This window comes from Lolium perenne, chromosome 7, assembly GCF_019359855.2.
Source record: "Lolium perenne isolate Kyuss_39 chromosome 7, Kyuss_2.0, whole genome shotgun sequence".
In the NCBI taxonomy this organism is placed as follows: Eukaryota; Viridiplantae; Streptophyta; class Magnoliopsida; order Poales; family Poaceae; genus Lolium; species Lolium perenne.
Window position 1 is genome coordinate 16,812,451 of NC_067250.2, and position 15,985 is coordinate 16,828,435.

At 45.0% G+C, this 15,985-nt stretch overlaps 3 long non-coding RNA genes across 4 annotated transcripts; 2 read left to right on the top strand and 1 right to left on the bottom strand.

The window, feature by feature from the left end:
- Positions 1-1,274: 1,274 nt before the first annotated feature.
- LOC127311315 (uncharacterized) lies at positions 1,275-5,780 on the bottom strand. 2 transcript variants are annotated; one of them, XR_007857647.2, is made up of 4 exons: positions 5,114-5,780; positions 4,185-4,259; positions 2,153-2,291; positions 1,275-2,062 (listed from the first exon to the last, which is right to left on the bottom strand). It is a non-coding gene; the product is annotated as an uncharacterized lncRNA (long non-coding RNA). The 2 variants fall into 2 exon arrangements; XR_007857648.2 differs by lacking the exon at positions 4,185-4,259 and having other exon boundaries at positions 5,114-5,775.
- Positions 5,781-6,864: 1,084 nt separating this feature from the next.
- LOC127313718 (uncharacterized) lies at positions 6,865-7,519 on the top strand. The gene is made up of 3 exons (XR_011749402.1): positions 6,865-6,970; positions 7,046-7,194; positions 7,279-7,519. It is a non-coding gene; the product is annotated as an uncharacterized lncRNA (long non-coding RNA).
- Positions 7,520-8,933: 1,414 nt separating this feature from the next.
- LOC127313717 (uncharacterized) lies at positions 8,934-9,585 on the top strand. The gene is made up of 3 exons (XR_007859182.2): positions 8,934-9,180; positions 9,258-9,333; positions 9,407-9,585. It is a non-coding gene; the product is annotated as an uncharacterized lncRNA (long non-coding RNA).
- The last annotated feature ends 6,400 nt before the right edge of the window (positions 9,586-15,985 follow it).

The following is a 15,985-nucleotide window of genomic DNA, read 5'->3' on the forward strand; positions in this document are numbered from 1 at the left end:
AAAAAAATCTAATTTTGAAAGTATTATTTTATAAATTGTGCAGATCATTTGCCTGCTATAGAGTTAATGGCCGAGGTTCTTGAGTAACCCTGTGTGACTTCGTCGTAACACCTCTCCGTGGCTTATTTGGAGCATCGAACATATGATTTTGCAGTCATACAAGTTTTTCTGGATTGACAACGCAGTTTCCATTATCTTTTTATCTTTCCTCTTCAAGGGTTGAAACATCTACTACCCAACCTCTTGTTTTATATAAAACTAGATAAAACATTGTTTTTCTTTTCATCTCTTCTTCAATCTACTTGAAGATGAATGGCCATACGACAGTCTTGATCGTGCTTAAGCTCCGCACTTCCCCTTGCCGGTCTCCAGTCTCCACTCTACTCCCTTCTTGCATGGCCGTCCTCTTCCCGTAGACATGCTCAGTATACCAACTATTTTGGTGGCATCGGTGGTGCACTGAAGATTAAAAATGCACTCAGTTTTCGAGAAATCTGAAAAAAAATTAACATCAAGATACAACGTACATTTGCCATCTTATAAACTTTCATTGGTGCTGGTCCCCTTTGCACTGGTACATATAATCTTCTTTTCTATCAATGCATAGAATGCAAAGATTTTTGCGTTTTTGAAAAATATCACAAATTTTCTTATTCAGACTCAACTTACAACTCGTGGAATATAGAATCCAAATCATATTATGAATAATAGTTATTTGGAAAGAGCCACAAGTTTGGCATATTTAATCAATGTTGAATTTGTTGTTTTTGTTTTCCAAGACCTGACTCAAATTTGGACTTGAAGTTCGTTGTATTTTTTTTTTACTTTTGAAAACATGTACAAAATATGTTTGATCTCTGATACACCGGTTGCACCACGGGGAAGGTGCATATCTGTCCCAGCGGGATCTAGTCAAACCCTCAACCAATTTTGTATCAGGTGTTGTAATTAGGATAAATCATAGAGAAAATCAGGTATTTTAGTATTACTAGTTGAATGCCCGTGCTTTGCCACGGTACCACAAAGTTAGACACTTACACATTGATCAAAACCTTTGTACTTCACGATATACACGTCACATACAAACTTATGACTGAATTGGAACAATTATTGCCTTAGATTTGTTTCCATCCAGTCCAATGAAGATCACCTCATCTAGTATCGTAGGTTCTTTCACGGTGACCTTTTATTTCGTAGGAATCATTGCCATCACACAGGTGATTTGAGCTCAGTAGAGATGGACTGAATCAAAGGCTTGCGCTGACAGTGGCAAGTGAAATAATTGAGTTAAATCATCATAGGCATATCTTTACTATTATATTTCAGTTGATCGTACGTCATACAACGCGTTTGGTGAAGGAGATTGAGAACATCCTGACCATTCGGTTTAATCTAACGTCTCATCTAACATCTCAAAGGTTACCAAATAATCTTTCCACGTATGCTCTAAGCCAAGTCATAATAATCTTTCCTTTCCCAGTGAAGTCACGCGGAAAAATATGGAAACCTCTGAAGTCACGGTCAGCAAACATGATTCTCTTTCCCACGGTCAGCAAACATGATTCTCTTTCCAGAACAAAGCTCATTTTGAACAAAACGCCCAGAATCGCTCAGGATCGCTGCACCGCCAGAATCACCCGCCAGAATCACCCGCCGCCGGGATCGCTGCACCGCCAGAATCACCCGCCGCCAGGATCGCCCGCCTTCCTCGCCCGCCTTCCAGGATCGCCCGCCGCCAGGATCGCCTGCTGCGTACGGTCGCCGCCTCCGAGTTTCGCTCCATCACCGCGCCGCCTCCGAGTTTCGCCCACTCACCGAGCCCACCGTCGCATCAGCTCGTTGCCATCATCAACTTCACGCCATTGTTTCAGCTATTGTTCAACACAGCAGTAAGTCAAACCTTCAAATAACTTTGCTGCTGGAGCTCTCTTCAAATGGGAACCTGGCCAACTTTACAATCACTAACAGTCAAATTATACGTTGCTCTGAATACTCCTAACAGATGATATATGAAGAGAATTCATCAGAATCTCCGCCGGATGGGCATACCCCATTTAAAGACCTAACAAACAAAGATACATGTGAGACAGGTGAACAAGCAAAGAGCAAGCATTGGTATAATCGAATGTCTGCTCACGAGAAAGAAGAGTACCTACAGAAAAAGCGGATAGCCCGGCAACAAAAAAAAGCGGAGACTCCAAACCATGAACGAGAGCAAGGTACACCATACCATCTTAAGTCATTTCCACACCAGATCAAATTTAGCCCGTGTATAATATCTGTATTATTTCCTGTCATAAATAAACAGGAAATCGTACCCCGTTTAGTGACATAACCAACAAAGCTACTGACGAAAACCAAGAACAAGGTAGTAATAGGAGTCAGTATGCTCAAATGTCTGTCCAGAAGAAAGAAGAATACCTACAGAAAAAGCGGATAGCATACCGCAAAAAAAAAGATGCAGCCCTGTTGGGTTCAGTTGGTAAAGTTGATGACCCAACGCTAAATGCAGGAAAAGGTATATACATAAAATCAATTTGATATCTCTTGTATACATACAAATCATGTTCATGAACAGATTTGTACTGGTCACTAAACATGTTATATCAAATTGATCAGCAGGAAATCATTTACGCGAACCATGTTCTAAAAACATTATTACTGGGAAAAATCTTCTGGTTTCCTTTGATCATGCGCAAAATAGGGATGGATCTCAAGTGTCAGTAGCTCCAAATGGAACCGGTACGAGTGCAGCTGAGGACCCAAGGCAGCTTCCAGAGCAAAGTATGAAACGTACAAATCAGAATTCAATTATTCATATCTCTTGTATACACATGCTAATTCATATATTGATATCTAATTTATCAGCAGGCACTGAATTACGTAAGCCATGTTCTGAAAACATGGCTGAGAAAAAACTGTTGCTTCCCTTTGACGATGCACATCTAACTGCTGGAGCTGGAGTGTCACCATCGCCAAATCAAACTGACACATATGCAGACACGATGCGTGACAATTGTACGGAACCAAAACAGCTCCCACAAAAAGGTAACACATAATAACCAGTATTATAAACGTTATGTGCGAAAACATTCTTATCTAGCTATTACTACTACTAACAACATAAACTTTGCTGTTAATGATGAGAATATAGAATAGAAACCAAGTAGTAGTACGAGTTGGTATTCACGGATGTCTGCTGAAAAGGAAAAGGAATACCTACTGAAACAGCGGATCGCACGGCAACAGAAAAAGGCTACAACTCTGCATCTTCCAGACCAAGGTAAGCAAACATATAAATCGTTATTTAATTATCTAAATTTCACTTATTCAAGTAGGTCAATCATGTTCAGGGACACATGACACTGACAAGAATCAAACTAGGCGGGATCGTGATCAAGCACGTCGAAATATGCTAACATCAGATGCGATAGAAGTCATAAATGCACAAAGAAGAGCTCGCAGCCACACCCTAACCCCAGGGGATAGGCAGAAAATGCTAAATAAGCGCAATGCAAAAGCCATGGCTAGGCGAAACACCCCATTCCCTGAATCCATCGCAATGATGTGCCCACATGTTCTAACTTTACATAATACATGCCCACCAACAGACACAAATGCATCATCGGTCATGGAGACATCCGGTCCACCTCATGCTGCACCTTCAGGGCGCACTCGAAACTATACCACTGAGACTGATGGTAAATTATCATCTTTGCTCGGTAATTTTATCAGATTTACTCCTAGCACCAATCGAACAATTGACGAGAGCCAGTTTGTCTTCCGGCCAGAAAGCCAGTCTGGCTACGCACTAGAAGCGTCCCGTGCAGCGTTCGTCGCTGCTCGGGGGCCATTATCACGCCATGTCAGAGAGGCCGTCGAATTAAGGAACAGGGTTGCAAGGAACGACAACCTCCATGTCAGCACACTATAGATTTGAACTACCACTGCCGTTTATCATTACTATTAAAAGATGACCTGATTAAGAAATTAGATAGGTTATCATAAGAGGCTTTTAGCTTTACTTTTTTATGCATCAAATAAGAAGTATATTTCTTGCTTGTGTATTGCCATGATGTATTACAAATAATTTGAATATTTTCTCAATACTCCATGTCAGAATAAGTATGAAGTTAAGAAAAATGGAAAATGACAGTTTCTCCATCATTCGTAGAAAAAAATACCTGAAGATAAATATTGGTATCTTGGCTTCTCATGGCATATTCATTATAGACAGAAGCCACTGATGAAACAGTTACCTACCCAATTCAAAGTTTCATCTCAATATACAGAAACAACTATAATTCCAGACTATTGAGAATATGTACCAGTCAAACATCAATATTATATGTCCTAAACTAAATATCTGAATTAGGGAGAAGAGTATTAAAGGATTTTATCCGAGGAAACTGAAAATGGATAGATGCTGCAAGCTGGAGTCCTTATAATGATTTGGAGTGCCAATAATGCAACAGATTTTGTAAATTTCATCTGCTTCACTAAGGAATAGAGAACATATTTAAACAAATGTCCGTGCTTAAACAATTATTTGAAAGACCATACCACCAAAGAATTAAAAAAAACTTAAATTATGCGGTGCTTGTTAGCATAAAAATCATTCTTATTTGTTAAATGCAGTCAAAAAATTACCGCCTTCTCTACACATACAAGGAGCTCCACATCTGTGGGTGGAAATTAAGAAATTAGATAGGTTGACATGAGAGGCTTTTTTGCTTTGCTTCCTTTTGCGTAAGATAAGAGGTGCATTTCTTCCTTGCAATAAAAATAGTTTCAATTTTTATGTTCGACCTGTGTATTGCCATGATGTACAACCAAGAATTTCAATATCGCACCATATACTCATACATACATGATGCGGTGAACTTTAAGAAAATCTAATTAAATAAATCTAAAAAGGCATGACAAAGTCTACCAGGGTGCAGCCGTCCCACGGTGACTCAACAAATTTGATATTCTATTCTATTTTATAAAGTTTAACAAAGATGGAAGCTACAAATACATTATAGACTACCAAAATAAACAGGAAATATTCTGTGCTACAACACCTACCAAATATCGATCATATGTACCAATATAAAACAAAAGAGATTACCTTATTACTCTCCTCGTTGATCAACCTTCACAGGCGTAGGTACCACGAATCATCATCGGCAAGCATGGACGAGAGGTGCGCCGCCAAATCCCTGTACCATCAACGCCGCGCTCTCGAATTCGTCGGTCAACGCCGCGCACCTAGGCCTTCCTCTCGGCCAGGTTACCGAGAGTTGCCGCTGCGGCATAATGCGGCACGGGGGAACTGCGGCAGCGCAGGGGAGCGGGAGCCTCTGGCACCGCGATACCAGGGTGGCCGGGGTTCAGCGCGGGCTCCGGCGTGCAGGCGCCGCGCAGTTGAGGAGGAGGACGGCCGCGCTGCCACCGGCGTGCAGGCGCCGCGCAGGCGAGGCCGCAGGGGCTCCGGCGAGCAGGCGCCGCGCACGCGAGGCGGGAGACGGCCGCGCGGGCTCCGGCGTGCAGGGGCCGCGCTGGGTCCGGCGTGGAGGCGCCGCGCACGCGAGGCGAGAGACGGCCGCGCGGGCTCCGGCCTGCAGGGGGCGCGCTGGCGAGGGGCCTGAGGATTGGGTGGGCGGGGTTGAGGGAAAGGGAGGAAGAGGAGGACGGCCGGGCGGGCGGGTGAGCGGGCGGGCTAAGGCGTGCTGGCGCGGAGGCGGAGGACGGCCGGGCAGACTGAGGATTTGGGTAGGATAGCCGCGCGTTTGGGGATTATAAGAGAAGGGAGTTAGTTAGGGGATTAGGTTTGGGAAGTGGATTTGTAGTGTCATTCCCACGTTTGATACAGTACGAGAGGTGTCCCGGGAATTACTAGTAGAGGGAGGGAGTTAAAATTATGTAGAGCTTGCAGACGTGCTCTGCTATGTGCTGGTCTCATTCATCGGCAACGCCGACCAGCGGTAAGAAGCGAACTTCCTCGTGCGTAGAGCTTGGAAACGTCCAGCGAGGCATTGCGGCCACACATGTCGACACGGCTCTTGTAGCCTGGACGTGCACAGCGAGCTGCGGGCAAATGACTTAGATCGCTGTAGATTTTAGCTTCTGCATTGAATCCTCAAGCATCTATCACCAAACACACACATGTACTCCGTAACAACTAACAAGCCAGGAGATGCAACTTAGACCGATTCAGCTTGTTGTTCAGGCTGGTTATTATGTACTTAAACCTCCTTTCTGCTAGGTCTCATGCAAGCGACGAGCCGGACCGGCGATGGGGAGGGGAATAGGATAGAGAGAGTGAGAGGGTTATTATTTTTTTTTCAAGAGATTATTACATGTATACTTGTCATTTATTTCAGCTATTTCTATTTTCTAACTCTGTTATATGTTTTTTTTAGATCACATAAACATATGGAGACAATAAACCCCGACGGGATGATGCTTGACGGAAACAAAAGCTCACCGAATTTGACACGTTCAGAGGAGGTGCAATGAAATAAATGTGTTTAAATGCATTTTTTTCATATTTCGATATGTAGAGTTTTTATTTGATAATATGTTTGACCTTTGTAGATCATGGCCGGGGCCAAAACAGATATTGTCGACACTCCGATAGAACACGCCGCCATAGGCACGGATGTGATGTTGGTAGAAGAGATAGAAAACTCATCGACTATTAAACAACCGAATAAGGTGATTATCTTTATTTTCTACTCATGTTTCCATATGCCAATATTTTAAGTTTTATTTTGTTCCATAAATTTTGCACATAAAAATGTTCCACTTTTGCAGGTCATGAACAATATAGATATGCATGTCATTAGTGTTCCAGAACTAGGTTCCATCAAAGAGCCAAACACGATGTTCTTGGAAGAGACTTCACATGCTTTTACACACTCAAAGGAGGTGCATTCACGGCATAATAAGCCCAAGAAAGCAAACACACATGTTATACCCGAAGGTACTCAGTTCTGCTCTGGTTGTCCTCATTTCCTTTATGCTTGATTATTTTTACCGAACTTATATATCATGGCAGACTACGTCTGCACCAGTGAAGATTTTGCTATTATTGAATCAATCATGTCTGCGCCTAAAAATACTAAGTTCGTCGACATCGGTGATTCTTTATTATCTAATGATGACTTGAGATGTCTTACACGTGATGATGCATTCTTGCCAGGCGACGTAAGTCAACAACACAGAGACCACTACTTACACATTATCTAAAATTATCTTGAACTTAAATATCTTTTATGTATTCGATTATAGGTTATAAATGCATATATTTATTGTATAAGCGCATGCGATCATCTGCGGGAGAGACCAGGTGGAAAGGTATATCTCGATACCACATTCGCAGCTGCCGTACTGAAAAAATCAGAACATCGCCGCGCCATGAAACGGGTGCATCTTTATCTAAAGCATGACATGGTAAAAATTAACTCACTGCCTATGGATCTCATTCATGTGTTTTGAATATGTGTATTTCTTAGTTTTATACAATATTTACTTCAGGTCTTATTTCCTATAAATATAAGTAAGACGCATTGGTATTTACTGGTCGTAAATGCAAAAAAAACGTGTGATTCAAATATTGGACTCACTTGGTGATTCAATGGGGCGGAGTGACATCAGTGTGATGGTAAATAATTATTGATTTTGATTCGCTCTTTACATTGTGTTTGCCTCAATATCTAATACCTTTTGTCTCATATAAAAGTTGCAGGGCCTTGAGAAGCATTTGAAAATCGCATCCCAAATGAAAGATTTTGACAAACGTGACAGGTGGATGGATCTCGATGTCACAACATGGCCAGTAGTAGAACAGTTTCAACAATGAATGCAAACTGATGGGTATGTTGACCTCTTTTTTTAGATGAATGGTTTATACGTGTACCAATAGCGCATTCGTACAATTAATTTTATGCATGTCCAAATGTTATTTACGTTGATTTTTCTATACGAATTACTAAAATGGTGCATCATAATCTTGTAGCGCATCGTGCGGGTTATTCATGCTTAATTATATGGAATATTGGACAGGTGATGTGTTGTCTGATATTTTTAAGGATAACATTAGTAGCGCTTACATTTTCAATATTTGTCTTAAGGAGATGTTTTAAAATATTATATTTTGCAGAACGATATGAAAGAATTTCACCGAAAATTAATCGTTGTACTGGTGGAGTTCGAATTGAATAAGATAAAAGGAAAGCCAATATACTATAAACCTATCAGTGAAGAAAATATGTCTACTTCTGATTGTATGATTGTGGAGGGTCCGAAGAAACTAGATTTGAGTGATAAAGTTCACATCATACCCATAAACCCACGCAAGTTAGTTGACGAGCTTTTCCAACACATCATGTCGATTCAAGACCCCAAATTATTGGAGTACGTAAGCAGTATGTTAAAAAATACGATAATATGCATTGTTATGGTTTTATCATTTTTAACATTTTCCTCACAGGCAGGAATGGGTGCGGAGCTCCAAACCATATCCAATAGGCTTGAGTCTTAAGAAAATCCAGGACATACTTAGGATGGACCAACATATGGACAATGACTGCTTCAACTTAGGAATTCGTATAGTGGCATGCGACGAGATCTTACAGATAGCAGAGACTGATCTGCACTACATGGATCTACGCTTTTGTGTAAGTTACTACAATTTGGCATTTTCATTGTTGTCACTATGTTTCTAAACAATTTTTTTTCTCAGACGGCGATGGTGGATTCCACACGAGGTAAAAAAAACCCGAGTAAAGCCAAATATACAGTACCTAGCAACATTGTTCAATAGTTGGCCTGGAATAGACTACAAAATCGCATCACGGAACTTGGTAAATATATTCACTTATCCAACGGTGTCACATTATATGTGTTTCTAATGGTTGTCCTTTTGAAGGTTTTTCTTCCTTATGCATCCGCGGGTCACTTTAACTTGTTCTCCATCGATAAGAATGCATGTATTGTGTCTATTATTGATCCTTGGTCCATGCCGCCATCGTCAGAGGGTAAAATGGTTCGGTCGCATAAGATGAAATTGATCTTACAAAGAATTGCAATCTACCTAACCGACGCACTTGCATTAGCACAACCTGGTTGGGATGCCGATATATTTTTCTGGCCACGCACATCGCCAACTGATATTCCGTAAAGTTCAAGCATGTGAGTATCTCTAGAATAAAACACATATGTTTTAATTTCTTCGGTAATTAAGATAATAACGAGTTATTTATCTACAGGAAAGCGTCTGGTTATTTCATTTTTTATATTATGTTCTCATGGAATGGTAAAAAGTTGGTTCATCCAATATGCACGGTGGGTACTTTACGCTGCACTTTCTTTTTTTTCACTAAAACTGTACATGCTAATGATAAGTATTGTTGTGCAGAATGTTATCGACCCGAGGAAGAATTTTTTGGTACGCTTGCTCAAGTACCATCAAAATGAAGCACTCGAAAATATTTCATACATTGTACGACATACTCTAAGGAGTATCGAGGAGGACATTTTTTTAATATAAAATAGTTAATTAGTAGAGTACTTATTGCATATTCAAACGATGTCAATTATATGGTTGTTAAATATATTTCAGACTCATTAGAATCTTATAAGTTTTTCTAAATATCTTGTGATTTTAATACACGTGATTTTTTGCAACTATTGCATTGACACAATGTGAGAAAAAAAGAAGCCGTAGCAACGCACGGGCATTCAACTAGTACCTCATAAGTTGTGAGTCTAGCATCTAAAACATATGAGGAAAATCTAGGATATCTAGAGGATATATATATATACCTCATAAGCCGTGAGTATAGCAGCTAAAGATTTCATAAGCCGCGAGGATATATGTTTCCTTGCAATTGAAGGAATGTCTTCTTTGTTGTTGAACTTGTCTAGGTATTTCAATACAGAGCCTCATTCTGTTTTGGTAAATTCACAATTCCCACATCTCATGTATGTTTTGGCCTGCACAATATTTCCTAAGCAGCTAAAGATTTCATTTGCAGGGTGAACATCGGCTGCCCCCCCCCTCGGGCTACTCCTTGGAAAAATCAACTTAGATGTTAAAAAAAACATTTATGTCATTGTCCTCAATGAGGCTATAGCTCACCTACATTTGTTACGCAGTTATATTTTCGTTCAGTTGATTATTTCCCAACCATGTTTTTTAGATGCTTGATTGGGTGCATGGGAGAAATTTCGCGAAAGGAAACATGCGAAAAAATCAATGTGTACTTGTTTATTGGACCGGTTACTAAAAAACTGTTGCTAGCAATAGGACAATATACACGCCATCTTCTTGAATAGTGAAAGTAAATATATGTGAGTACTGGGTAGGCACCATTAGAGAAAAATTCCTCTTCTCTTGCTTTCCATAGGATTTGCTATATCAATCTGGCACTGTTCTAGCCCTCGCTCAAAACGACCATCGAAGAATAGCTTCAGAGCCCAAGCACAGCCATCTATTCACCCTACGTACCAGTGAAAGAATCTATGATGGTATTGAGAAAGTTGGACACATTTTATAACATATAATCGGGGACATAATGTAAATGACCAGAGACCAATTTACCTCTACCATACTAAGCAGACGAATGAGGTGGGGGAAGAACTCGACTGATCTCTCGTGCTCCTTATCCTCTAGAATGCATAGTAGGAAAGATTTTTTTTTTTTTTTTTTTTTTTGAAATAACCAGGGGTCTGGCTTTCATTGATTAGCAGGGGGAAAAACTTTACATAGATGATACGATGGCGTAATTACGCCTCGGATGACCTGGGAAAAAGAGAGAAAAAAAGAAAAGAGAGAGAGGAGCAGGAGTGCGATCGCTCAAGGAGGCTCGAACATGAGCCGTCTCAGAGCTTTGGCATTGGCGAAACTCCATTCTCTGGCCTCGTCACGGATCCATGAAATGATGGTGCGTAGTGGCGATGATTTGCCGCGGAAAATCCTGGCGTTTCGCTCGCTCCAGATCGCCCAGCACACGAGGATGAAGAGGGACGCGACTCCTTTTCTGGCCGGTTGATGACAGTGCTCCATCATCGAATGCCAAACATCCGTCATGGAAGAGTTGTGTCTCCAAACCGACGGATCCAGCGCCGAGCAGTGAGTCCAAGTGGCTACCGACGCCCATATTGACCTGGTGAAAGGGCACTCGAAGAACAAGTGCCATGACGTCTCCAGATTTCTGATGCACATGGGGCAGAAATACGAATTGGGGCACTGTCTTCGTTGCAAACGATCGGCGCACCAAAGGCGGTTTTGGAGCAACAGCCATGCAAAAACTCGGCATTTGGGCGGTGCCCATGGCGACCAGATCATCGCTGGAGCAATGGAACGGGTTTGCCCCTCGAAGTGGAGGTGGTAGGCGGACGCTGCGGAGTAGCAGCCATCGGTGGTGAGGATCCATCTGATCTTGTCCGGAGTTTCTGGGCGCAGCACGACGGTTTGCAGGGTGCGCCAGAGGTGGAGGAACTCTGGCAGCAGCTCCGGAGGAAAATTCCGACGCATATCATGGACCCATCTGTGGTCGTTGAGCGCCATGGCGACGGACTTGTTCTTTCTTCTTGATCTATGAAATAGCCGAGGGAATTGCATGCAAAGCGGCGCGTCTCCGAGCCAGGAGGATCGCCAGAACCTGGCACGGTTCCCATCGCCTAAACTGACTCTCGTGGCTTGATGGAAGAGCTCAAGGTCATGCGCGTCGCAGGGAGTTTCCATGCCCACCCAAGGCCGCAGCGGCAGGCTCCATTCATGCCACAGCCAGCGAAGCCGTAGCGCACGGCCAAAGAACTCCAAGTTCGGCACGCCGAGGCCGCCGACGTCCAGCGGCGAGCAAACCGACTTCCACCGTACCTTGCATTTACCCCCCACGTTGGTTTCTTCCTCGATGTCCCACAGAAAGTTTCTTCGGATCTTGTCAAACTCCTTCAGAAACTTTGGAGGAAGCTTGAGCGCTGTCATGGCGAAGGTCGGGAGCGTGCTGATGACCGAAGTGACGAGGGTTTTGCGTCCACCCGCATTGGTCCAACGCCCCTTCCAAGAGGTGAGATGAGAGCGCGCCCGATCGAGAATGTGTTGAAGATGAACCAGGCGCATCCGGCCGAGGCAAAGCGGCATGCCTAGGTAGCGGATGGGAAACGTGACGCGCTCTCCGGCGAAGGGTGAGAGGACATCGTCGAGGTTGACATTGTTGCATCTGATCGGAGCAATGGAGCACTTGGCGATGTTGATGCGGAGGCCTGTAGCAAGCCCAAAGTCGTGTAGGATCCGAAGGATGGCCACCACCTCGGCACGCACGGGATTGAGGAATAACACCGCGTCATCTGCGTAGAGGCTTGTGCGGAGCTTGGCCTCCCGAATAGGGAGCGTAGAGAGAACTCCGGCCTCTGTAGCCAGCTGGAGGATCCGTTGGAGCGGGTCCAGCGCAAGTATGAAGAGGAGGGGCGACAGAGGGTCGCCCTGGCGTAGACCACGCCGGTGCCTAATGGGCCTGCCGTTTGTGCCGTTGAGGATGATCTCCGAGGCCGCCGAGGATAGGAGCAGGGAAAGCCAATCCCGCCAGCGAGATGAGAAACCCAGGCGTTGCAGCAGCTCCAGGAGATATTCCCATGAGACCGAATCGAAAGCCTTTGCGAAATCCAATTTGAAGAGGAGCGATGGCCGTTTGCGACGATGAAGGGTTCTGGCAGTGTTTCTGACGTAGAGGTAGTTGTCATGCAGGGCCCTATTCTTCAGAAACGCACTTTGCGCCGGCGATATCATCGCACCTATCACCGGCGACAGGCGTCGGGCGAGAACCTTGGCGAAGAGCTTGGCCACGGAGTGTATCAAGCTAATCGGCCTAAAGTCGCTGATCCGCGACGCACCAGCAGACTTGGGGAGCAAGCAGACGAAGGCGCGGTTGAGAGAAGCGAAATCGCCGCCGGCGAGGCGGAAGAGATGTTGAAAAACGGCCATGATTTCTGGCCTGATGATTCCCCAGCATCGTCTATAGAAGATGCCGTTAAACCCGTCGGGGCCGGGGGCTTTCTCGGCCGGGGAGTCTTTGATGGCCTCCCAAACTTCCTTAGCCGTGAAAGGGTTGTCGAGGCCGGCGTCAGGCAAGGTGGCAAGGTTCAGCGCCTCCCAGTTCATCGAGCGTTCATGAGGGACCGATGTACCCAGAACGGTGTTGAAGTGCTCAAACAGAGCGTCTTCCTTGTCTTTGTGCGTGGTGGCGATGGTCGCGTCCGTAGTTAGCGCTGAGATGAAATTCTTGCGTCGTCTGGAGTTGATCTTCACGTGGAAAAAGCGGGTGTTTGCATCCCCTTCCCGAAGCCATGTGATCCTGGAAGCTTGTCGTCGTCTCGACCTCTCGATCGCGGCGAGGCCCAGCACCCTCACCTTGGGGGTTTTGCGGAGGTGGAATTCAAGATCAGAGAGAACCCTGCTCTCCTGCGCTACGTCCAGCCGCAGGATGACTTCGTTGGCTAGGTGTAATTGGAATCTGACATCGCCGAACTGCCCTTTGCTCCATGCTCGCAGAGCACGAGCCGTTCTTCCTAACTTGACACGAAGGCGAGTGAAAGGGTTGGTCGATCGCAGGTCTGCGGACCATGCCGATTTGACCGTGTCGATGAACCCTTCCTGGCGCGTCCAGAAGTTCTCGAACCTGAAGCGCGGTTTCCTCGGCGGCGCGCAGATGCAGGACAGAAGTAGGGGGCAGTGATCAGAGTGTGACGACGAGAGGGCTTGGACCGTGCTTGGCGAAAAGAGCGCGTCCCAAGCGACGTTGTAGAAGAAAAGGTCGAGGTAAACCAGCGTCGGGTCGGCACGCTCGTTAGACCAAGAGAAGCGGCGATTGGAGCAGCGGAGCTCCATGAGCTCGGATGCATCAATGGCGGCCCGAAATTGGCCCATGAGCCTACGGCAGAAATTCGTGTTGCTTTTGTCCCTCGCCTCATAGATGAGGTTGAAATCCCCAACTATGAGCCACGGCATGCCCGCCGGAGGCCGAATCGCGGCCAGCTCCTGCAGGAAAGCTGGCTTATCTGCATCGACGGAAGGACCGTAGACGACCGTGAACAGGAAGGAGGAGCCAGAAGAGATCATCGTGACCGTCGCCGTGACGGAGTGGTTGCGATTTTGCGAGTTTGTCAGCGAGACTACCGCAGAGTCCCAGAAGTTGAAGACCAGAGCCAAAGACCTGCACTTCATCCATTGCTCTTCATCGCTGTTGCATAACAAGCATGTGGTCACCTGAACATTGGCAGCATTAGCAATTATTTTCTGCCCATATCAATGATCCAGCATTACATGGAACAATGCAGCCAGAAATCCAAGTAATGGAACAAAAACTGTAGACCACGCTGCACATCCTTGCTTGTGGGAGTGTGTCTAGTGTTGGCTAGCTGAAGCCCGTTTGCTTGGCTGGCATGCGCGCATCAGTCCAGTCGACCGATCTTCGGCCGATTCGCCTCTCCGTGTGAGTGTATGCATACCATGACGAGCAGCACGGGAGGCAGGATGGAGCTGGACCGGGAACACTCGTGTATGCAGTTGGACCAACAATACGCGTGGATGCGAAGTCGAGCCGCCCCCTCCAGGCCGCTTCGAGCGCAACCTCGGATGCCAGCCGGCGAAGGCGGCCGGGCGTTTTGCCGGCACATCCATCCGCGTGCGTTTTGCCGGCGCGTCCCTCCATGCCGCTTGGAGAACAGCCTCGGGCACCATCCCGCGCCTTGTCCACGCGCGCCTCGGCGGAGGTACGGGGAGACAGTCGGTCAATTTGGCAGGGCGTTGCCACCGGCAGTAGGTGCGATGGCCAGATCGACGGTGAGCAGAAAACAGGGGAGCACTCCGGCAACCTCCAGGCGAGCGGTAACAGCTTCGCATGGCGGTACTTGGGAGCTCGATGCAATGTCGCGGCGCTTGGGATCACGACCGAAGGTGTTGGTATAACTTGGTGAACGGCGTCTATTAATTACCAAGCGGGATTTATTTCCTTGTTAAATTCAATTGCGACATGTAATCCATGATTTGTGGGTGGACCGTTTAGATCTCGCTATTTTTGTTCTGAAATATATGTGCGGTCAGATGTAAATCGAACGGTGCAGATGTGCTAGAGAGATTTTTGCTTGATTGACGCTGTTTCCTTTGATTAGTGACTGCTAGAAGTAAAGAATGTGATTGATTTGCATTGGACGTGATTGTTTCCTTATTTTCGGTGATCTGATTGGTATCTATTACACTTCCATGAGTCTTTTTCTTCCATTTCGACGGGATATGATTCTCCTGACGTTTGATGGATGACTTTGCGATGATGGATGGCTGGGATCTTCTGAATGTTTGACGTCAAAGTGACACACCATCCCCAGCTCCAATATAATAGTAAAGATAGGCAGAAAATATGAAGTGATGGAGAAACAGAATCAGCTCCATTTTTGTGTATGTGATCTTCCTGCTCTGAGATTGGAAAATGTATGGGTCTGGTGCGTTGATGTGATTTAGGCTGAAATCATGGACTCGGGCGTCTCTTTTTTTTGGAAAATGAATGGGTGTGGTGCGCTGACGTGATTTGATTAGGAAAGCAGTAATACGTTTTGATCTCCAATTAGCGAGTTGTGCTGTAAAGGAAGGAAAGCAATGACTTGCTTTGATCCAACGGTGAACATTGAAGCGGAGATGTTGAAAATAATTGGATGGACAGGATGGTCTTAATCTCCTTCACCAAACGCGTTGTACGACCTACGACCAACTGCAATATAATAGTAAAGATATAGGTGGAAAAAAATTACACCGAGTGAGGCCCAGGCTTTTTTTTGAACAGGACCAGGGTCTAGAAGACCCCATAGAAGCTATAATTCCACACGTGGTGGGTACAAATTACAAAAAGAACCTTTAACATCTCTCGCCCTGAGAAACCTAGAATTTGAAGAAAGGCCCTCTAGATTAACAAAAAAAAACCTATGACAAAAACTAGAAAAG